Source organism: Palaemon carinicauda, chromosome 40 (assembly GCF_036898095.1).
Source record: "Palaemon carinicauda isolate YSFRI2023 chromosome 40, ASM3689809v2, whole genome shotgun sequence".
NCBI lineage: Eukaryota > Metazoa > Arthropoda > Malacostraca > Decapoda > Palaemonidae > Palaemon > Palaemon carinicauda.
In genome coordinates, this window is record NC_090764.1 from 46,101,795 (window position 1) to 46,126,794 (window position 25,000).

Consider the following 25,000-nt stretch of genomic DNA (forward strand, 5'->3'; position numbering starts at 1 on the left):
AGGACAAGGGTAATAAAAAAGAATTCTAGCATCGCCTGCCAGATGCAAAAACAAAAGTTACATTCGATGCTCAGTTCAGATTACTATGACATCCTTTGAAAAAACTTCCCGGCCCTCAGGCCACCCCCCCCCCCCCATACCTCGGCGTTTCTCTGTAAACAGCAACATTGATTCTTTCAGATTTCTTGTTTTTTCTTTCTCTTTTACAATAAGCATCTTCATTACCTTTCTCATATCAAACGATACGATACATAATAATTACTCTTTTGTATGCTTTTTATGCTTGATATTCCTTTTTAAGCCTTTCAGAAAACAAGAAAAAGTGGATTTTTCAGCTTCTGACGTATGTGCTCCCACACACTAGAAACACAAAGCAAGTATTGTACAATGGCTCGACTGTATAAGCTCAATGTGCATAACAAATCACGTGATGTTCAAAGGCAGCACGTTCTAGCATCAACTCGTACATCTCAGAGGGATATTACGTCACTTTATACAACCTCTTTCATCCTCCGTTTTGTAAAGGTCAGTTTTCAACTCGCCGCCACTTATGCTGTATACAGAAATACAATCTGATGTAAAAGCTTTCTTTACTTTAAGCCAAATTTTCGATTTAATATATTATATACCCTTAATTGAGTCTAGAATTTTCACATAATGATTTACTCGAATGAAGCAAACCACTTACAAGTAAACAGTAAAAATCAGAAATGAAAAATACATAAAAGAACCATTTATGGATAACTCCTCTCTATTTTTTTCGCTTCTTTAGATTGTATTTTGTGTATTATGTATGAAAGCTACTCGCAAAGATTCAAAGAACAGATAATTACTGACACGGAATTTCATTGAACAGTAGGAATCCTTGTATAATAATGTTGTTTATGTAATGCAATGATGTTTCATCATTCATTTCAGTTATAGTGATTTCGTCAAAGAATCAAAATCAATAAAAAGTAGATCAAAGCAAATATAGTAAATATAGACTGACATGTTTACCAAAATCTATTAGAAACAGCAATGAAAAAGAAAATTCTTCTCGAAAAAAGATCAATAATTCCTAAATTGTTTTCAATACTAACTTCCGCAAAAGCTTATCATGTATTCTGCTTTCATTTGTTAACTATTTAACAATATAAGACGACGAATTTTGACATTTCGCTTTTAATGCGGGATGTTATTCAAACAGCCTCCTGGTCTTCATGAAATCTACATATATGTTTTAAAGCTAATTCTCTTATTCAGACTAATTAATGCATTGTTGAGCCATCGTTATGCAAACTGTGGGAAATTAAATCAAGAAACTCATAATAACTAGACGATAAACTATTGTTGGTTCTACTGAAATTAATTTGAACTTTCATAGTTCAGAGATTAGGCTTCATAATGCCTTTTCTGAAGTTTGAACTAGGACGTTTACCACTTTCTCAAAATACGCTTTGTTTGTATATTTCTACAAGTACGAGAGGTACTGCACTGATTACACGCCATTTTATCCAACATTTATTTGGTATTTTCAGTGTACACATGCCTAAGAACAAATATTAAAGTAACAACTCTCCTGTGGGTGTCAGCTTCTAATATGACGCTGCTTCTTTCTCATCCTTTATAATATTTGGGCTGTAAAAAAGATTATGAGGGTAATTTTATCTATGCGGATGAGAAAAAAAGATCTCTTATAAAAACTGTGATAATGCCACAGGACTGGTTTGAGTTGGATGAACGAGAAGACAGATGGAACCCTAATTATTAGAGAATGTGTGAGCAGTTTCCTTCACGTTCAACAATACACACAGATTAGGCAAAGGGAGGAATGAACAGGAGGAAGAAGAGGGAGAGAATGTTTGGAATTTTACACAATTCTTATAACAATTACATAATTAATTAATGAAAATAAAACGTCATCAAGCAAATGAAATCCTCGAGACAAACAAATAAAATTTACTTCCAATGCCGAAGTTGAAGATAAAAAAAAAATCAAATTAAAAAATCTTCTCATGAATGAATATTGGATTCTCGATACAAGTGCACAGTAACAAATGAATTGATTGAATTCAATGAAATGTACAGTATATCCGTAATAATAAACCAGCTTTACAAATTTTCATTATCAATCACAATTACAAATTATCAAAATGTTTCAGCTTTAATTACCCCCAAGGTTACTTATTTCATAAGAACTAAATTTATATAATTTCCAATGACTTGTATCTAATAGGGCTTCATTAGGTTCATAATAAATTACAGGTCAGGTTACGATCTTTATATTCCCATCTCTGAAGGACTTTGTTTCTTGACACTTTTATAGAGTAAAATCAAGCAGTTTATTTTCAATTTTACTAATATGGTCTTTCATCAAATATATCTTAAAAACTAGAAACTTTGCATTTTAGTCCCCGATAACTAATGCATTTGTGACTCGAATTTCTGACACAGAATCGGATTCCCTTTGAATTGGATTTTTCTTTACTAGTTTTTGGTTTTCATTCTTCCCTATCATTTGATAGCCCTGTCTCAAAGAACACTTGATTTGCTCCATTCATTGATCCGATGTATCTCAAGGCATCAATTGGTTTCAATTTCTCCCCTTTGAATCACACAGTCGACGAAGACATGATTTGATACCTTTCATGCCAGCCTTATAGTTGGGTTGGTCATTCGTGTTTCCACCTTATGATTACAATCTCGGGCACCAAAAGCAACATGATCATGAGTACGATTTTTTTCTTTACAAAATTCCTCCTCTCTCTCTCTCTCCTCTCTCTCTCTCTCTCTCTCTCTCTCTCTCTCTCTCTCTCTCTCTCTCTCTCTCTCTCTCCGTGTGCTGTTTAGAATTGCTCTCTGCATCTTGAAGCAACAAGGCAACATAAAAAGTCAAGAATTCAAACACACTTGATCATCATTTATGGCACTTCTGTTAGAGAGAGAGAGAGAGAGAGAGAGAGAGAGAGAGAGAGAGAGAGAGAGATGAGGCCATGTGGTTACATCAGTTAAATGTTTCATACGAAGATACAGCTCCCTGGTTACATTACAAATGGCAAAGTTTATCTAAATCATTTCACAAACCATTTCAAGATACATTGAGAGGGTAAATATGGTAAGTTGAGAAGGTATATATATATATATATATATATATATATATATATATATATATATATATATATATATATATATATATATATATACACACAAACATATATATACATACTTATACATACATTATATATATATATATATATATATATATATATTATATATATATATATACATAAACTTTAATACTATATACATAAACTTTAATACTAGACGTAAACATCAAAATCAAAACGAAGACAGCGAGCTGATTACAAAGATATAACTCAAACAATTGCTACTACTATCACAGAATAAAGAAAAACATCATAATGTCATTAAAACGAAGCACGTACAAGTTTTAACGAGATAACCATCCCGGTAACATCTCACATCGACGACGCTAAAGATAGAACGAACATCTTTACCGCTACTTATTCCGCGTCACTTCACTCTACTTTATTAACCTTTTTATTTCCTGTTCCTTTTTCTTTCCTTGTTTCCTCTTACGTTGTTGTTTTTATATGAGGTTAACAAGGTAAGCATAGAAGATGATATAGAACCTAACACGTTAGAGAGAGAGAGAGAGAGAGAGAGAGAGAGAGAGAGAGAGAGAGAGAGAGAGAGATTTTTTTCACTGAGCCTTTAGATTAAACATACACTGTTAAAAATTTGCTTTAAATAGCTTTAAATAAACGGTAAATGTCAGGCAACATTTACCCCAGGATTTTTACCGTTTTAAGAACGGATATATTGACGTAAAGGAGTAATATTACGGTCACAAACCCGTGAAAGATAATAACAAAGTAGTGTAAAAATTACGGTTGCCTATATTTTACTGAAATACGGCTGAGAAGAATATATTTTTACGTAGAATTTCGGATTAAAATTGCCGTTATTTTTAACAGTGTATACCATTAATTGTAGTTCATAGCTTTCCATCAAAGAGTCTTCCCGCTTAAAAGTGCTCTTTATCCACACCAAAGACATCTTATGCTTCAGTAAGACAAATGAGATCAGGATGATGATGTGTAAATATAAATAGCAGGTTGAAATCATCATACTCTCCCTAACTCTCATCATTGAAGTGATGGGTAAATAATTGAAATCATTATAATCACAATAAGAAAGATAAGAGGCTTTATCACTTCAAATAACATTTGTATGGCAATTTGCATAAGGCATTGTCAACCCCTGAATATCCCTCTCCATTTAATGGACTAAAAAGGAATAACAGTGCAAAGGCGTGTTTGTGCATTAATGAAATACATTTTCGTATGAGCTGATTTAATTACCGTAAATTACCGTATATTAATTGAGTTGGTGTAAAACATTTAAGACACTCCAAAATGGTGGAGTACTTTAGATATGGCTAATAATGGAGTTAAATGTAAATAAAATTATAATAGAAATCAACACGGTGAGTGAAGAAAAAATACTCAAAAGGAAACATCAAATGCTACAAAAGAGAAAACTTAACGGAAAATTTTTTAATTTTTACTGAAACTGGGAAGATCTAGAGTCAATTCTTTTTAGTGAGGCAGATTTGCACCGATCGCAAGGGTGCACTTTTAGCTCGGAAAAGTTTCCTGATCGCTAATTGGTTGAACAAGATAATTCTAACCAATCACCGATTAGGAAACTTTTCCGAGCTAAAAGGGCACCGCTGCGAGTCGGTACAAATGCGTCTCATTAAAAAAAATTGAGTATAGTGCTGCACATATACAGTACATGAACAGTGGCATGCCTCAGGCTACCATCATTTTTTTTTATGTTAAATTTAAGACGAATTAACTCATCATAATCTTCTACTTTTTTCTACTCAAATAATTTTCGTTGCTCAAATGCATCATCATCATCCCATTGTAATTACTGCTATCTTCTCATTATAATCATATTTCATCCGTTAATTAGAACACTTTTTGCTGCTGTAATGGGAAAAGAATGAGAAATCAGAAAAGTTGAGGAGAGCCAGGAGTTCCAAAACATGGCTGTATAAGAGAAGGGATGCTACTAAAACAGTTACCCTGGTGATAGTTGAACTTCATAGCATGTTTCGGTACAGATCGAGACACTCCCGGTACAAGACCTGAATCTAATCTATTACTTTTAACATTGTCGGTATCTTAGGTATCACTGTCATCATAAGTTATTCGTCCGTATGTTTTTAATTCTCTTAACACAAGAAAAAATATACAAAATAAGAGAATACTATGAGGAGTAAACCAAACGCGGTGAGAGTACTCCAAAGCTAGAACGAAGCAGAACACAAGAAAGAAGCAAAACTTAGCCATTCCAGGATTGACTGTCACAGAGTAGATGTTCCAGGTATTGACCTAACGAGAGAGAGAGAGAGAGAGAGAGAGAGAGAGAGAGAGAGAGAGAGAGAGAGAGAGAGAGAGAGAGATGGGTCATCAGTAGAGTAGCTGTGACTACCACTGTGAAAAAGGGATGATCCTGAGAGCCAGTAAAGAAGGAACCCCTTATGAAGAATTGACTAATCCAACTCTAATCAGAATGGAGGGATGGGGTAAAAACTACAGAAACTTTGAGATAAATTGTTTAATTCATGTAATCTAGCGTTGCTGCCAATACGGTATCCAACTCAACCAGGTGAGTAATTCTCTATAACAATCTGGATCAATACACCAAAACATAGAAAGCAACATTCAACATTAAAAAAAAATGGTTTCTTTATAAGTGTAACTAACCATTTTGCGTATGGGATCTCTCCAAGTTAAATACGAAGTAATTTGAAAATTAACAAAAGCGAAAGGTCGAATTACATTTTTCATCAAACAAAAATAGTTGACTCTGGAAGATAGAACATCGGTAGCAGCTGCCTTATAGGCACGTACCTTGATTAAATTACAAATTACACTGGATGAAAAGAGAGAAAAAGTCATACCATGAATCTGATTAAAAATGTCGTTCGTAAAGAAAATGATAAAGATAAGAGAAGAAAGTCTTGTGGACCAATATTAGAAATTGGGAAGGTATATACGTATAGCATGCAACACGAAGCAATTTATTAAAGATATGACTAAAAATAAGTTATCCAAGTGAATTGAAAACATAATCAAGAAACCAAGCTAACAGATCTTTGTGTCAGACTGTCGCTGGCTTTAGAGAAATCAAGAGCATAGAAAAATGGTTCTCCGAAGTCCCACAAAAAAAGATGCCCAAATATAATTGGTACATATGAAGAGACCCTGGTAAATCTTCAGCTAACTTCAAAGCGAGAAAAACAAAAACCGCTCTCTTTGCCAAACAACTTTTTCTATCTAGGAATCAGAATAAAGATACGTAAAAACTAACATCATAGTAAATAGGATTTTTTTATTTATTCATAAAATCTGATAAACGCAACAGATTTAAAGACTATGAATAAAGTAAAAAGGAAATTTCTAGAGTAAAGTTGCCAAAGTATCTAAACAATATTAGATAATAATATAAATTCAAAAGGAAAATTACTTCACCATTATTGTATCTACAGCTTATCATCGTTCAGATTGGCCGGAGCTTTTAGACCAAAACAGTCATAGCCCCTAATGTCTACAGCTAATGTACAATTGTGTTAGGGATAACAAGATCTAAACCTCAAGGAGGGGAACTATATATCACGACTCCCTTTACTATGTAAATTCTAGATATTGAATAACAAGTAAACGGACAAAGGCCTTCACAGGAAGGTTACAGCTCGAGGTGTGGCTCAGAATTTCATATACCAGCGTTGGCTGTACACAATGATCGCAGCGATTTGTGAATGGGTAGCAGCACGCCAGAATTAATTATTTAACTTCAGGAATAATGTGAAAATCGATATCCATATGGTGAATACTACATATATATATACAGATAGAATATGATTAATTTTTAAGAAGAAACCGAATCTCTTTTGAAACTTCCTTTGTTCAGTAAAACACACACACAAACACACATATATATATGTATATATATATATATATATATATATATATATATATATATATATATTATGTATATGTATATATCTTTCAAATAAGTCATATATATATCAACACATTAAAGTCTGGATTCTCTTAACGACCTCGAGATCATAGCCCCAGGCGAAATTACTCAAAGACTATAGTATCTGACCGGCCGGGTTTCTAACCCTGGTCCAGAATACCGAGGTCGTTAAGAGAATCCAGACTACCCTGGAACACTGAACGTGGGTATAGATTACCCAGAGTAGGTGACGTCATTCGTGTTCCCCCCTCTTCCCCACAAGCCAGCGCGCTGGGACTCAGTATAGCTTCAGTCTACCCTTTGGGTTTATATGGGGAAGTCGCGTCGCTCCAATCCTCTGCCTGGATTTTGCGCTACAGACGTGTTCGGGTACCGTTTACCCACGTTCAGTGATAAGAGTATATAGAAAAAACTGGCACAGCTGCAGGTGCTGGACCATCGGCAGCCGAGATGAGGAACCCTATGGTCCGTTGCACGAAGTGTGACTCCAAGGCAGACAAAAAGACACGTTTCAGGTGTCACAGCTGCCGCCAACCTGTTTGCCCGAGCCACTACTTCCCCTACTGCTGTGATTGCATATAAGGCTGAGGTAGGTAATATATATAAAACTAAGATTTTGAGTGATAATGTGTGATAAAGTATAAAAAGAAATATAATAAACACATTATATTCCACAATTTGTCATTTCTGGTGCACTAAAAAAAGGGTGTTTTTCCTACTCTCTTCCCTACAGTTCCCGCATCCCCCGTGCCTTGATGACCCCCTGGGATGAGAGCCTGACATCCTTGGAAGCGTGTGGGAGCATCTGAGCGATTTTTTGGGGAGGGTTTTTTTTTGCTTAATTTTTTTTGCAAAAACATTCAAATTTTTTCACTTTTTTACATTCCTTTCTTTTTGCTTTTTAATTCAAGTTTCTGAAAGTAAGTATTCTAATTTAATAGTTTCATTACTAGGTATTAGGGTTATATTTAGTGTGTAAGGGATAGGATTAATAAATTTGCATATTTACTATTTTTCTTTAATTTTCCAAAATCGGGTATAAACTACCCACGTTCAGTGGCCGTGTAACAGGGAAACGGGTTCAGTGTTCCAGGGTTAATTAATGTAGTAATATATATGGCTCATTTGAAATATGAAAAACACGTTTAAATGTGCAAAATTTATCGTGTACATATATACATACATATATATATAGATATATATATATATATATATATATATATATATATATATTATTACTGGCTAAGCTACAAACCTAGTTGGAAAAGCAAGATGCTCTAAGCCCAAGGGCACCAACATGGAAAAACAGCCAAGTGAGGAAAGGAAATAAGGAAATAAATAAACGATATGAGAAATAATGAATTAGAAATATATATATATTAAAAAATCAGTAACATCAAAACTGTTATTTCATTATATAAACTATAAAAAAAATTATGTCATCCTGTTCTTCAACATAAAAACTTTTGCAGCAAATCTGAACTACTGAAGTTCTTCAGATTCAACTACCCGATTAGGAAGATCATTCCACACCTTCGTCACAGCAGGAATAAAACTTCTAGAATACTGTGTAGTATTGAGCCTCATCATGGAAAAGGCCTGATTATTAGAATTAACAGCATTGCTAGTATTACGAACAGGAGTGAAGTGTCCGGGAAGATATATGTGCATGTGCATGTGTGTAATATATATATATATATATATATATATATATATATATATATATATATATATATACATATATATATATATATATTAGTAAATACACATTTACATACAAATATATATATACAGTATATATATGCGCGGTTAACAAAGGATATTTCAAAAGCCTGGATTTCAGTCCCAAAGCCTATCATATAATTACATACAATATATGTATGTGTATACACCCACCATATATATATATATATATATATATATATATATATATATATATATATATACTGTATATATATATATACTGTATATATATATATATATATATATATATATATATATACTGTATATATATATATATATATATATATATATACTGTATATATATATATATATATATATATATATATATATATATATATATATATATATATATATATACCTACACCAACTTCGGATGTTAAAAATTAAAGTCTTTTCACATAATCTCTATTTTTCTAGCTAATTATCTATCTTCTAAACTAACTACCATCTATTTGTGCATGCTTACGCGTATGTACGTGAGAATACACAGTAATTGGGAGAAAGAGGGAAAACCCAGTAACCACTTAACAACAATGTACCATCCTGGTACCAAATCAGAAAATAGTTAATATTAAAAATAATCCCTCTGTGGGTAGAACCTTTAAAAAAATATCTTGAAGGAACTTACGGTAGTTGGATCAAACCCTGGTACGACTTACAAAAACTAAGAACAGAGAGAGAGAGAGAGAGAGAGAGAGAGAGAGAGAGAGAGAGAGAGAGAGAGAGAGAGAGAGAGAGAGAGAGAGAGAGAGAGAGAGAGATGTCGGGCGTTTGCATCTGCCGCGTAAAGAAGTGCAACTTCCTTTTCCGCTACAATAAAACATTCGGTAAAAAGATATCAATGTGACAAGTGACATCACGTGACGAGACAGAAAATCATTACATGTTCCCACTTTTAGAAGGGGGCAGATTTTACAAGGAGAGAAAGGGGGAGGGGGTGTAAATGGGTGTCGCCTACAGGAGCGGGCAGCTGCCTTCTCTCCTTGTTCTGTGTACTTGGCAGGCAATAGCAATTCGTGCTACTGCCAAGACCGTACGAGACTCTTCCTCTTGCGTCCACTAACCGTGACCGCTGCTTTCCTTCTGACAGTCCCGTTTTGTGCCTTTTCATGATGATTCTTCAATATTCCATTATTTATACAACTCAGTTTGGAGAATTCTTACGACATGCAGTTTGACATGTCATGCGAAGCTGAACAAGCATCCATTGTTAAATTGCTTGAGGGAAAGAATGTTATTTGCCTTTTACTTCATGCAATTGCATTGTCAGTAAATAGTTTATTTTCAAACTTGACAGTTTCATGTAATGGTTAAATTTAATGAGCATCTAAACTCCTTATTTGTTCTCAAGATACTAAGGAAATTCCTTACCTAGCCTTCGTGACACAAGACACCTTTAAAGTGATTATCAAATACAACAGAATAAACGAAGAAACAACATAATACATGCTTCGCTTTTCATTCAGCAAAGGATACATTTCGTTATTGTATATCATATTTCATTTATAAGATTATGAATAACAGTAACCCGTTTCGCAATTTGTTTTACACCAGATACCGTAGTCTCCTATATATCAAATGTCAAAATTCTTGACAGTGATGTTAGCATACCCGGTAGCATACCTGTATAATTAATGGAAATGACTACGCTCCCCCCAACCCTCTATAATTTAATGACAGGTTCTGCAAAGGGGAAACACTGACAGAAATGATTATATATCGAAGACCTTCCTTTAACAAGGAACCGCCACAACTTTGTGGATGTATCTCGTCTTGGTAAAACTACCGAACTAAAGTTTCTGTTGAGCGACGATGTCAAGGAGGTAAATACTGCCCAGATACGCTTGCCTATTTCTGAAAACATCAAAATCTTCCCGTAAAAATACGCGCTTTCCTGTATTTTTCCCTGTTAGACGTCCAGTTAGAGGAAATACACCGGTGACAGGGTGTATTTCCTGCGAGTAACCAAACAGTAGGGTGGGGATACACACAGGAACTCGCCGTGCAGTTAGGGTGTGAGAGGGTGCACTTCCCCAGAACGAGGTGTGCCAAGAATTCCTGTGTCCAACTATACATTAGAAAAACCAGTTAAGGTAAAAGAATACACATAACAATAAGACTTTTTGTTGATTTGTAGCTACTTTGATTTTCATATGGAGAGACTAGGCTTCAATCCCAGTAGGAGGTAGAAACTCATATACATTGCACACGAGATTGTGTGTTGATTTCCATTATTATTATAATTGGAAAACGAAAACTCTTTAATATCGAACAAATAGAAAAGCAAGATTCCCCAACCAGTAATGCTAACATTCACGGGACACACGCACACACATAAAAATCGATTATTTTCAGCAACCTAAATGGTTGGTAAAAGTAGTAATCTCAATAATGAGCTTAAAGAGTCATAATATTATAACAAAACCTTAATAAGGAATACGGCAAGTCTAAAGATATAAGAGCAACTAAAATATTTTGGTAACATACAGTCCAAGAGGAGGCCTAAACGCTTCACATAAGCTGAAAATAACATGCTCTTTTCTTTTACCGGAAGAGTTTTCGTCGTTACAATAAAAAAAGGTTAAAAAAATTAATAAAAAGACGAAGCCGCCAAAGATGACGGCGTAAGATTAGCCAACCCCAAACAAAATCTTATGGTGGTTGAACTGCTAATGTCTTCCTTTCAAAGGGAGAGAGGAAGCGAGAGGAAGAGACAAAGGAGTGACAGACAAAAATATTCCTTTTTTTTTTAAGTATCCAAAAACAACTATTATTGATTTTAAAGAGAAGTATTTAAGGGTCATTTAAAGGTGCTCTTGTGTACCTCTAGCAAGAGAACTTTAACCCAAGACAGTAGAAGACCATGTTACAGAGGCTATGGCACTATCCAAGACTAGAGAACAATGGTTTGATTTTGGAGTGTCATTCTCCTAGAAGAGCTGCTTACCATAGCTAAAGAGTCTCTTCTGCCCTGACCAAGAGGAAAGTGGCCACTGAACAATTACAGCGCAGTAACCCCTTGGGTGAAGAAGAATTGTTTGGTTTTGTCAGTTGTATAAGGACAGGGAATATGTAAAGAATAGGCCAGACTATTCGGTGTGTGTGTGTGTGTAGCTAAAGGGAAAATGAATCGTAACCAGACAGAAGGATCAAATGTAGTACTGTCTGGCCAAAGTACCCCCATAAATATTTAGCGATAGTATATATATATATATATATATATATATATATATATATATATATATATAAAAAAATACACTTTTTATGCACACATATATGTATTTCTACCTATACAAATGCATATGCACAAAAACACATATACTGTATATATATATATATATATATATATATATATATATATATATATATATATATATACATATATATATATATTTACACACACACACACACACACACATATATATATATATATATATATATATATATATATATATATATATATATATATATATATATATATATATATATATATATATATATATATTCCTGTCAGGTCTAACAGTGTTTGCTGATTAATTATTCCACATTCAATCCATTGCTAGTCACTCCTAAATAAAATTAACTTGTCCTCACATGTAATATGTACCTAAAAATATATAACACGGATAACAGTTTCCTATAAATTTTTCCAGTGTTTTCTAATCCATTATCCAAGGATTCAGGACTTGTAACACCTTTAACTTCAGGAAGAAATATTCCTATATCCATATTATATCCAGAACAATAATGTTGAATTTTTTTTTTTTTTGCTTTCTCTTGAATACTAAATAAATATTCATAAATCAATATAATGTATAGAAAAATAATTCTGAATTCATTTCTGCTCTCCCGTGAATACTAAATGTACACTGAATAGGTTGATGCCTAAAAATAATGTCTCACCAAAGCTTAGACACATACGTTTTTCAATTCTATTGTGAATTTAATAGACTGAACTTTTTCATTCACCAATGTAATATCTCATATGAATAGCTTCGGGAATATACGTATTTCAGAATATGATACAAACTTTCCCGGAGCCTGTATTATCCAACAACATCAGGTTTCAGTACAATGCATCATCTTCGTTTAAAAAAAGAAACAGTATTTAAATTGATGAGAAATATCTATAAAATTAATTTACCACATAGTAAAATTTATTCGTAAAAGTTGGTAGCAATTGGAAATTTACGACATTGTGCATTTTTGGTTGTAAGCTTATATTCAATGAAAACTTCTATAGGCAAACTTTTGATATGGTAACGTGAAACCCTCCAAGCCAAGTTTTCACATCTTCATAGGTGTAATTATAATTCAAATGCCTGAACCTTGTTTTAAATATTGTTGTTTAGATGACTTTTTATCTGTTGTGCTGTAAGAAACCGAATAGAGAAACTGAATAGACCAGAGAGAATTATCTTTATGGTGGAAACAACCTTTTGTGTTTGAATGGATCGTAAGAGTGGCTGGTTTGGTAAAGAGGTGGTTACAGACAGAGGTTTATTCTCTCTATAGACGTTTAATATTTCTAGGGAATAAGAGAGGAGAACGGCATATGTGATACATAAGCTAGATTTTAGGATAAAGAAATAGTGAATGAAATTATGGTGAGGCTGATGAATGTAGATGATGCAATATTAAATGCTTACGATAAAAAAGCTGCACAGATCCAAATAAGTCTAAAGGAATTTTTAACAGGAGATTTTCGTAACTGAATATCGCCAATAAGGTTTTAAAGGCAATGGAACCAAAGGTAGATTAATGAATATTAGCATGATGAAGAAAGAGAAAAAATCGTTGATTTGTATGCGTAAATATACGTAAAACTTAGTGGGTGATGGTAAGAAATAAAACGAGGATGATCACAGAATGGGCTAATTATGGATAGTAGTTATGGTCTCCACAAGGGAAGAGAAATGCTTATGGAGGTAGGAGTTTGAATGCATGCATAGATCAATGAATTAGCTCCTTTGGAAGTAAATTGCAGATAATAAATGGAAGTGGCAGAGGGGTGTAAATTACATTAAGTTTGCGTTATATGTGTAAAGTAAGAGGGATGGAAGGTGTGCGAAATGTATAGATAAAGCGGAATGTTAAATAAGTTATCATTAACTTGAAAGTTTCGAGAGAAAGAAAAGCAAACTCAAGAAAATACCATTTTCAAGGCTAATTTAGAAGATTTGGAAATAAACGTCCTTAATAACCGAGAAGTATAAAACGGTGAACAAGATGTAGATTTGCAAATAGAAACGCTATTAATGATCATATGTTTAGGAATGTGAAATACTCAAATAATGAAAGGCTTCATATACAGTGGTATCATCCTTGATTCACCAATAAAGGTAAGTTCGTGGCAGCGTTTTTTTTTTTTTCTGAAACCAAAACTATGAAGGGCAAGTCTTATTGGTAAGCTACAAATATACACACACACAGTATATCATCATCATCATCATATCCTTCTACGCCTATTGACGCAAAGGGCCTCGGTTAGATCTCGCTAATCGTCTCTATCTTGAGCTTTTAAATCAATAATTCTCCATTCATCATCTCCTTCAAGCTTCATAATCCTCAGCCATGTAGTCCTAGGTCTTCCAACTCTTTTAGTCCCTTGTGGAGCCTAGCTGTATATTTATCGATAAACACCAATAAGTTGCCAAAATCCTCGTTAATACCTTACTCTCTTTTTCCTGTCTAGCTATTTTTAATCAAGTCCAGCCATCCTAACAATCATTCAGCATAATACAACAATAAAAAAAGAAAAATTCTCAAAACTCCCATTCACTGCAGCCCGAAATTCCAATAACATTAAGACCAGCACTGCAATCCCCCAAAAGAACAATAAGAATCAGCCCCTCCCCATTATCACGCACAAGCAGGTTTAGAAGCAGGCCGTAGCTCGTGGCCATATTTATCTTCTATTAGCACGACCAGCCGTGCATGGATACGATCAATAAGGAGTTGCTGCAAGAGGGTGCATGGAAAAGCACGCGACAGCCACAACAAATGTGCGAGCTCATACAGACCGGAAGAATGGCGAGTAAATCCAAGGAAATGTAGCATTATTACCATTGTTTATATTCCAGACGACATATAACTACGTAGTAAAAAACGGTTGTGTTTACAATACATAATATAGTTTAATACTTTAATCTAACTCTGGTGTTGTTTTGACCAGGTAATGCATTTCAGCCTTAATGCCTCTTTCTCGTCTGATTGCTAAACGTGAAGGAAACCTTATGGAATGTCCTTCCCGACAGAATATTCCACACACTCGATTTACATTGATTCTGGCATTGAGTAATTTGTGTAATGTATTCCCCGATCAAGACTCTTCCCTGTTCCCTGACTGCCAGTGCGTGAAATAGAGAAAGAAGGAAAGAAGGAAAAAGAGACCAGGCTGGTGGCAGCAAGGGTGGCGCCCGACTGGACAACACTTTACGAGCAGTCTTTAGCCAAGTCGTCGTCTAAAAACACCCTTCGCTCTTGTCTTCCTCTCCTCTGCTGCCACTCACTATTAGGCATTCCGAGACTACTAGACGGAATTCCATTAGTTTTCGTATCGAGGCTATAAAAAAATCCATTCCCACTGCCGAGACTGGCTGGCACGCTTATTTTTTCTTAGTCATTTGTTCTTCTTTCCTTCCAGCTACTGATAATTCATGCACCATGATTCCAGGAACGGAACGACAAATTCGATCTTGTCAGTTTTTCACTTCTGCATCAGTCAGATCATCTTGATGTATGGCAACGTTAAATATGCAGCAATTAAATCCTTTACTTCCGGGATGAATTTCTGAGTTTATCAAAGCTGACAGATTTATATATATATATATATATATATATATATATATATATATATATATATATATATATATATAACCCACGATAAAACTTAGTCCTAAGATTGCCATCCATGAAAAAGACAGGAAACCCATTAAATGTTATACCATATTCCTTTCATTTATCTTATCATAAATATATATATATATATATATATATATATATATATATATATATATATATATATACACACATATATATTTACATTATATATTAAATATAATATATATATATATATATATATATATATATATATATTCATCGAATAAAATATCAGAAATATGCAGAAAATCATTTTTAAACTTGAACCCAAAATTATTTTTCTTTTTCACTTGAAGGTAGCGATAAAGTGAGCCGCAAGAGCAATAAATCTAAAAAAGGCTGCTAGGAGTTCGTGAGGTGCAGTTAGAGAGACTCGGGAGATTCTTCCAGTTGATCCGTGATATATTTATCCACACACACGTGCATATATATATATATATATATATATATATATATATATATATATATATATATATATATATATATATATATATATATATATGGAGGTGTGTGCCTGACAAATGAGCTAGAGGTCATATATTTTCGAAATAGTTCAAACATCTCAAAACAACAACAACAACAACAACAATAACAATAATAATAATAATAATAATAATAATAATAATAACAATAAAAATAATAGAAGAAGAAGAAGAAACAGTGTAGTATCAACTACATTTTTTACCAAGACTTTATAAATCTACAGATGGGTCTAGGGAAAGCCGGTAGCCGTTTCAAAACACGGCCTCTCCTTAATACAATCATACGAATATTAGGAATTTAACAATCATAAAAACTAGGAGGATGTGGACGTAACTTATATCTTCGCTTAAATATTACCGAAATATCAATCTTAATATAAATTGAAACAGGGAATTCAATAATGATACATAAATCATCAATGCATAATTTCACTAAAAGTGTACGAAAGAAAATGTCAAGAGGTACACTTAGGTTATACTACGATAAATCAAAGCATACAGAATCATTTCATAATTTGATTAATCACTAAAGGCTCTAGGTCTCAAAATTTACTTACATCATAGACTGACACCTTAACTATACATCTGACATGAAGTATAAAGGACGACAAGATATTAGCATACCAAATACTGATTTCTGAACTACAGTCCCTTCTACTTTCAGAGTAATATTGGGTTCAACGAAAATTCCAAAATATAAATGTCTTAAAAAGGAATAATTCTGATGATTATCAACCAGATGTGAATGAAAACAGCATCCAGCAGGTTATTTGGAACACTATCTGATTAAGGGCTGACATACTTTAGGAATTACAACTTCTGTCAATAAATGGGACAAATTATTACTACTGACTAATTTCAATTCATATATGTCTCTTTTTCAAGCCTTATTGCAATTATCACCCCCGAATGATGAATGTGAAATAAGCTGATTAGAAATTAAATGGCTTTATATTTCTCTGTCAGCTTATTACTAACATTTTTTGTTAGACCCCGGTCGAACACAATTTTTACTTCCTATAAGGAAAACGGCGAGATCACACAACCTTAATCTTTGGTGTTTAAAAAAGTGCATATTTCACTATTGGAGGTAACATTATGGAGAGTAACACGAGTATGAAGAACAGATGAGCTATGAAAATGATCATTTATATTTTCATACGTGTTTTCATCTGTAAACTGAATGGTGTCATTACTCTTAGTAGTATCAAATCGAACACCACATTAAAAGATGTTTACCATCTCCTTTAGTACATTAATTAAAACATCCATCAGCAAGATAACTTCACTTAACCACTTAAGTACATAGTTTAGAAGACTTGATTTCATCATACTGCAGCTGTCCCTTTAATTTCGCTATCTCTTGCTACAAAAACAACAACTAGGCCATTTAACTTCGATTTAGATGTGAAAAACTGAAGCAGATGTTTTCTCTCTTTTGAGCACTTATGTTGTACATACTTTCTTTCTTCTGGTAAGCCTAGGCCTATGCTATTGTTTGATACAGGTGCTGTGAAATCCTTAAAAGTTTCTGAACGTTCAACAGCCTCAATTTCATATTTTTTGAACTTTTAACATCTATTTATAGTTGCTTTCATGAACTGCATATTGCCTAGCTCACTTTATCCTTATTACGTTCGGAAGAAAAGCTAAGATGTTTGGCGTCAAGTAAACATCGCATAGTTTACTAAGCACACATAAGGCTTTCAATAGTTTGCAAAGTAAATTAATGAGTTAGGAAACACAGTATCTTTTTAACAAATTCAGAACTTCCAAGTATTTATGCATAAGTTAGGGATTGGTGCTTTACATCAGCTGTTTTTTTCTCCTCTTCAGTTCCAGCATGACTTTAGTTACAAAAGTACGTCTCCCAGAGGGGAATTTAATCTATACAGAAATTTAATTTTACTTCATCTATTCCTGTAATTTATTATATTTATAATACTCTTCGTTCACTATACCGTATAGTTATTGTAGTTCATCTTAAAGAAAAAAATAACTGAAAAAAAAGACAAACATGGTTGGGGAATACAGCACATCCATGTACTGTACATCATTCATTTTCATACAGGTAGGAAGAATGTTAATTTGCGAGTGAAGCGACCCACGGTGAAGCAAAAATTATCTGATGGATGTAAAAAAATGATAGAATTATGATACTTTAAATTCACGCTAATTATAAGAACCTTATATTTTCCCATTGGTTATCTTGTGTTATTTATGCATTCCTGACCACTACTGTTGCTACAAATAACTAGTTTTTGGTTTCCTCACCTCAAAATTGGCTTCCCACCTTGTTTCCCCATAATTGTTTTTATGTGGTAGAATCAACTTCATCATTTTTGGCTAGGACTTGATAAAATGAAAAAAATTACAGAAGGGTTTAAGAAAAGTAGGTAGCCATTTCAAAACGTAATCTCCCTTCATTTACATATTTCGTACGAGATCACAGTGCAATAAATCGAACATTATCAGGAATTTAACTATCATACAAACTAGGAAGCTGTTCACATAGCCGATTTATTCTCTAATATATTACGGAACTATCATAATATAAAGAGATGAAGTAAACCAATAATAACACATGAATTACCAATGTGTAATAGAAAATGGTTTCCACTCATGTAAGAAAACGAGAAATATACTTTACTTCGTTATACTAAAATAAATCAAAACATACACAATATTAAAATACTGATTTCCGATCACAAGTGTTATGCCTCCACTGAAATATGACACTACGTCCTCCGTCGACTAAGAATTAGGCACACTCGTTTAACACACGAGATCTAGATGACTGACAGGTGCCAACCCTTATGTGATGATTGCTTGGTTCCCCTGATTGTTAAGCATTTACTGATTGAATGTCCCAGACGTGGGGATGTCAGAGAACGATTCCTATCTAAAGCTTGTGATGAGGATGGCAGGTATATTCTTGCAAAGATTCTTGGAGATGTGTATGATGCCAGTGGCATTTTTGAGTTCCTATTGGAAGCTAGCCTTACTCTTTTTTTGAAGATATATAAAATTTTAAATGTTTTATAATTAGGATATGTAAAATCTTTTAGGCTAATGATTCTTAATTAATCATACTCCGATCTGCATCAATGACCTTTGATGTTATGATGCCAGATAATTATCAATCAGTCATTCATTCTATATCAACTTGCATTCAATTTTCTTTATGATGTGATCATTGGGACAGAATACAACGGGCAACAAAAATAATAATGATGATGGTGAAAACAATAATAAAAATGATAGATTTCAAGATATCTTTTTACATCGTAAAATCGTCAAAATAAATGAAAGGTCGTGACACAGGTTTCAGAAAGGTTCGAGATCCGCACTCAAAACGATGTTATCCTTAAAATATTTCCATAACTATTATCATCAGTAGTAGCAGTAGCGAATAGAGCAGTAGTTCTTGATTGGCATAGTCCTTCTCTGGTTGGATTTCAACAGGTTCTCAGGACCGTAATCAGTTAGAAAGAACTGCTTTAGAGGCGACTTCCTTTTCCCAACAGTGGTGATAATGAATTAAGTCATTAACGAAAGATATCACGACCAAACAACTTCGTTTAGTAATGTCAGCGTCCACATTCTATTGAAGTAACATTACGAACTCAATGTCCCACTGTCCAGTACCGGATGTTCGAATTCCTTCTCTGCAGAATTGGAACGGTGTTCTTGAAACTACTGCTCCATATAGTTTTATGAATTATAATGCCACTTGGAAACACGCTTCACAATTACCTTAGTTTTTCTTATTTCTTTTTTTTTTATAACATATGTTCATTTTCTCGATTCATTTTCATCTATTCTCTTAGCCCTGTTTACCATTCTTAATAAAAGGCATCTTATTTTGTAGAAGATTGTATGGTAACTCCATGAGCGTTTAGGCGTTTTCATCGTAATGGTTAGACCATTTTGGTTAATTGTGTAAATAAAATCACCTTTATCGTATCACGATAATTTAGTGACAATGATTCTTCACTTTATGATCGTTCAAAATTTTTCCAAAAAAATAAATAACGTTTTACGAAAATAAATTTATTCCCTGGTTTCATTCTTACATAACAATCTTTTTTACTAGTTAATAACACTACGGAGATAATTGAATTATAAAAAAAAACCTACAAACTGCAACTAAATAAAAAACACTGCCGGAAATGTGGACTCTATGTATCAACATGAAAAATTAATGGCGTGTTTAATTATTCTTTATAAAAGAAATTCATAAAAAAGAAAATAATTTGCATATGTACCCACACACACACAAAAAAGAAAAATCTTCAGAGAGCCAAGAAAACCTCAAAGAAATGACACCCAAACGTTCCATAAAAGTTGCGAAATCAAGCATGAAAACTCCAGCCTTTTATTACCTCGTTTCTTGAAAGCCGAAGAAGGATACGTGAGCCAGATACATTATCAATAATAGAGGAAACTTATTCCGGGAGAGAGCTGCTTGATCAGATAGACGATAAGAACAATTCTCGTGACATTCCAATGATTAGTATTTTCATTCAAATCATGTTCTTCATAATCGCATATCTAATTTATGAATTTTACTTTCTTTCGTTTGATTTCTTATCTCTCTCTTTTTCTCAAATATTTACAGCCTTTATCTAAAAAATAAGAAAATTCTCTCTCTCTCTCTCTCTCTCTCTCTCTCTCTCTCTCTCTCTCTCTCTCTCTCTCTCTCTCTCTCTCTCATATTTAGATTCTTATATTTAGAGAAAGACCGCATATGAAACACGAACAATCAGAGATGTCAGACCTCCGCCAATTAATATTGCCAACATTTTAATAAAATCTCCGGACGAAACATATGCTGACCGTAGATGAATATACTGCAACATTTCAATAAAGTCTACGGACATCACATCCCATTTTCATATGCACACAGTAGATTGCGAAAAATGCAAATCCAGATCCGGATCCAGATCATCTCCAAATTTAAAGGAGTCGTCTATGACCTATGATCTATCTGTGGTCAAAATTTTGTCAAAATCCGTCCCCACACAGACAAATAAATAAAACGACTACATTTTATAACCTCCATGATGGGGTTAATTAAGAAAAATCCAAAAAGCTTTTCATCAAAAAGTGAGTTATCCTAGGATAAAGACAGATTCCTTTTGCAATATGACTTCAAACATTCTGTAGTGAAATTAGAAAATGAGAAAAGAATAAAATAAATACTGAATTAGTAAAAATAAATCTAATCTTGAATGACTCATTTTCGTTTTACCCAAGTTGTAGTTAATAAAAAATCAATAACTAGGAAGACCATAGCAAAAGAAAATAACAGACACTAAATCCATATTCCCAGCAATAAACTAAATAACAATGCTTCACAGAAACGTTTTGAAAGCCATAGATATTTTCTCATTAATTTCCGCTACAGGCGGGCATAGAAACATACATGGATGGATACACAATGACATTCGCGGTAAAATTTATGTAATAGACATTCGTTATCATAATCAACCGAAACTAGTCCAATGCCGGACAATGGTCTCAGACATGTCCTTTCACACGCATCTGTTTATGTCTTTCTGTGGCAGTCTAAACCTCAAATTTTCTTAGTTCGTCAATCTACCGTTTTCTCTTCATTTCCCTGCTTCTGAAATCTCTAGGGGCCCATTCCGTAATTCTTCATAAGACATTTGTAATCAGTAAATATCTTTTTCATTCATTTCCCTTTCATGCTATTTTACACATTTGACCCTTCTTATGTTTCATAACAAAAAAAAAATCGAAAGGGCTACACAATAGGGAACCAAGAGTCAGCCAGCCTACCGCAGCCATTGAGAAATTCTCTCTAATAAGGAGGCTCTCGCGTGGATTATGATGAATAAAGAGAAGCCTTTTATGTGAACCACTGCAATATCGACGTCAAGGGGGAAATTCCTCCATGGGGGATGGCTGGGGTCAGGAAGAAGAGCGGAGGGATAATGCAAAATACTTGACTTTAATGACTTCACCAACTCGCACAACCATCGTACACAAAAAGAGCTTGGCTGAGATTCTTAAACCAACTGTCCACTCAATCTCCCCTCCCCCTCTCTCTCTCTCTCTCTCTCTCTCTCTCTCTCTCTCTCTCTCTCTCTCTCTCTCTCTCTCTCTCTCTCTCAATATTATTAATGTCTTTCTATGATTTGATAAGACACTGTGTGTGCCAACTAAGTGGGTTCCTCAACTATTAGAACCTCTGAATAAAACCATTTCTGTCAACAATCATAATTTATAAATAAAATAATTTTCATCAACTATTAAAATATCTGAATATTATACTTTTGATATAAATAAAATAGGATTTAAAACTACTGTTAAAATGTATTCACTTGCCGATATATTTTCAATTTTAAAACTTATTTTAGATAAATAGAAAAAAAATTCAATTGTAAATACAGTACCACTATGTTGAATAAAAATCATTCATGTAAATATACTATGATGTATGTATATCATAAATTGTAATTGTAAATGTATATTTCATAATAAAAGATGAAAAAAAAAATAATATAATTTCCGTCAACTATTACAACCTCTGCATAAAACCATATCTCTCCACGCACCTCAAAAGTTAAAGACCTAAAGATACTGTCTATTCTGCAACAGCAAAACTGCTCAAGATCAATAAGGCTAAGTGACACGAGACCCAGATTGTTCATCGACTGTCCCATCCGCCCATCACTTAACCTATGGTCCAACGTGCAATTGCTTCACGTCGTTCCTGCAAGCCATCATCGGTGTCACACTGACACAAGGGAAAATGACCGGAAACACAAACCGATATTCAAGATCTACTCAAGACTTGTTGACAGTGTCTATGGAAACTAATTCTGTATAACATTTTCTTCGCTTTCTTTAAAATAATTATTTTATGATATATATATATATATATATATATATATATATATATATATATAAATGTGTGTGTGTGTGTATATATACATATATGTATATATATGTATGTGTATATAAATATATATATGCATATATATATATATATATATATATATATATATATATATATATATATACTGTATATTTTATAAGTACTGTCAATATTCAACAAAATTTATTCATATATCAATGAACTCCAAAGTCTACTGGCCTATCATATTAATTATATTATGTGGATTCGGTGTCACTACATGAAAATGAATTTATTGGGAGAAAAGAATGTATTCCTAGAAACTAAACATATCCTACATATACCAAATTTAATATTCATACCAAGATTATGAAAATATATTGATCACCGTTTTAAGCAATGGCAAAATATATTTGCTGATTTTATCAACTCTGTCCATAATACACAAGGGCACTTTAATTTACAAATATTTATGAGTTTTCATAACACCAAGGGGTACAACAAACAAAACACTTCAGATCTTGCACGAAGAAATCACAATTAACAAAGTAAACTCACCAATTGAGATGCCAAATCCGAAGTAATATCACTTTCACTTAAAATGGGATTTCCAATTTCCTTCTCTCCTTTCAGAACAAAGTTGAACAAAAAAGGAAAGTCACAAAAAAAAAGGAAAAAAAATCTCCAAAGGAGGCTGTCGTTAATGTCGTTTTCTTGGAAATGAGGGGAAATGAGAGCAACTATAATTCCACAGGACCCGGGGCACAGAGGCACTAGCACCTGCAGTCCACTACGGATTTCAATATCCACTACTATGAATGCAACTGGGCCCCTTGCACGACAACCACTGCTATCAGTGCCACAACTACACTGTCGCCATGCTGCCTCGAGAACACTCCTACTTCGCGCCACAGACACAATTTTAGAGTAGACGACTCACGCGAAAGGAATAAAAACGGCGGCGAAAAGAAAGAAAAAGCCAAGGAACAGTGCCAATCGCTTCTGCTTATGTTTGCCAATGAAAACAAAGATAACGCTGTCTTCATAAAAAAGAGGGAAGAACAAACTCGAGAGCGGAAGCAGGCGTTGTTCGTCCCCTTTCGACCAACAAGATATTTGTCTTAGAAAGGGAAACTAAGACGTACCGAACCAATAAAACTATTTGTAAGAAATGTCTGTTTGCTCAGACAACGTAAATGTTACTTAGTGCTCTTCCCTCTCACGCGTGTTCTTTACTTAAGAGTTCTATATTTCTTTCCTTATGTTACTACGTTCTCATGAGTTATTGCTACCATTGTTAGTCTAAATCAAAAGTCGATACACTTACATGAACTCACCTTTCGGGGCTATCACTTTGCTAGTTAGACTCTGCTGAATATAATAACTGCATTTAAAAGCAACTATAGCTAGAAGAAAATAAGTAGAGTTACATTATATAATAATATAAATTTCATAACTAATTGCCCTAAAGGGCATATCAAATAATAATCTATCTGACGGTCGTAATAAAACTATACCATTAATAAATATTACGACTACATTGATGAAAACAAAATAGAGGCAACTGTATATCAGTTAGTATATAAAAACAGGATTTATAAAGAAACTTTCATCTTGAAAATCAGGAATATAAATCCACAACTCTTGAAAGGGGAGACGAAAATCCATTTAACAGTATATCTCGGTTATATAATTTTTTTTTTTTTAAACCAAATGCACGTCAACGAAACAGAATATTCAAAGTGTTACCATATTTATGTAATGCTCATATACGAAAAAATTTCCTTTGTAACTTAAAAATTATATCAAGAATAACAGAACGGGTCTCTTGAGATTGCAAAAGAAGCTGGGGAATGAAGAGGAGACAATGGATTGACTAGCTAGGAAAATTTGAGGGTATAGACACGAGTGGAAGGACATGTCAGGCCCTTGTAATCCAGTGGAC

The 25,000-nt window shown here is 33.6% G+C and overlaps 2 protein-coding genes across 9 annotated transcripts in view; both read right to left on the reverse strand.

The window, feature by feature from the left end:
• Nucleotides 1-23,984, reverse strand: part of LOC137631752 (protein tfg-1-like) — a 178,240-nt gene extending 154,256 nt beyond the window's left edge. Inside the window, exon 1 of the mRNA XM_068363680.1 lies at nt 23,614-23,984. The gene's annotated coding sequence lies outside the window, so the exon portion shown is untranslated. The remainder of the gene's footprint in view (nt 1-23,613) is intronic.
• Nucleotides 1-25,000, reverse strand: part of OtopLa (Otopetrin-like a) — an 810,925-nt gene that overhangs the window by 726,333 nt on the left and 59,592 nt on the right. The window lies entirely within an intron of this gene.